The following is a 1266-nucleotide window of genomic DNA, read 5'->3' as shown; positions in this document are numbered from 1 at the left end:
CAGCTGTGGCCGCTCATGTCTCTGCACGGTGCCCGGTGCCCTGAGTGCCACAGGGAGGAGCGACGGGGGCACCCCTTCCGGTCACCGTGCTGGCCTGCGCCAGGGCCCGAGGGTGGGCGGGGTGCACATCAGGACAAAAGACAGAATGGGGCCGGGCCCATGACCCATCCCCGACCTTGGGCCCTGGACCGCCGCCCCCCACCCCGGCTTTCTCTCAGGCCCCCACGTCTGATCCCCCCTGAAAGAGGTTTGGGGCAGGGAAGCCAGAGCGCGCTGGGCGGGGCCTGCCCCACCGGGAGCCACGCCCACAGGAACCGGACAAACCCCGTCGGACCAGAAGCCAAGAGCAGCAGGGTCCAAACATGGCCCCACCAGCCGGCCACTTCCTTCCCGTCCGGAGGCCGGCCCTGCGCATCCTGAGCTTCGGGGCAGCCCCTGAGGGACCGCAGCGCCTTCCTGGGCCACGTGTCCCCACCAGGCCTGCCGGGGACGCGAGCCGACCCTGGGCCGTCCCTACTGGAGTGTGGAGGCCTGATCCCTGGCCCTGCCCTCACCATGACAACAAACCACGACAACAAACCAGCCCTGGGTCCCGCCTGACCATCGGGGCAGGACATTCCAAGGCCACTGACCCGCGCCGTCCCCCGGCGGCTCCGGCCTGAGTTTCATGGGCTGGGCTCCCGCTGGGCGAGAAACGCCCGGTGAGCAAGCTGGGCTTGACGCCTCGGGCCTGCCCCTCCTCCACACCCTCCCAGCTGGGCAGGCGGCCACGGACGGGAACACAGGCCACGGGCACCCCAGTCCACAGGGGCCTCAGCCCCGCCCTCCGTCCCAAAGAGCTTTCCACTCCCACAGCCGCCCTCGCCCCGGGAGCACGCCACCTCCCATCCAACCTTAGAGAAACCAGCGGCACCGCAGCGAAGGCACTTGCTGGGCCCTGGCCGGTGTGGCCCAGTGGGTAGAGTGTCGGCCTGCGGACCAAAGGGTCCCGGGTTTGATTCGGGTCAAGGGCACATACTTGGGTTGCGGGCTCCTCTCGGCACCTCCCCCCCTCTCAGGTGGGGCCTCGCGAAAAGTCTGCAGGCCAGGACTCCTCCTGCTGGCTGACCACAGCCCCGGGCTCCTCAGCTTACAGCCAGCAAGGCCTGGACGCCCAGGGGCAGGACAGGCCACGGCCTGAGCGCCATGGGTCCCTGGACCGCCAAGGACCTGCCTCCGTGAGGCGGGGGGGCACAGATGGAGGGGCAGACAAGGCCTCTTGCTGCA

Source organism: Myotis brandtii, unplaced genomic scaffold, assembly GCF_000412655.1.
Source record: "Myotis brandtii unplaced genomic scaffold, ASM41265v1 scaffold632, whole genome shotgun sequence".
Taxonomy (NCBI): Eukaryota; Metazoa; Chordata; class Mammalia; order Chiroptera; family Vespertilionidae; genus Myotis; species Myotis brandtii.
Note: the sequence above shows the minus strand (reverse complement) of the source record.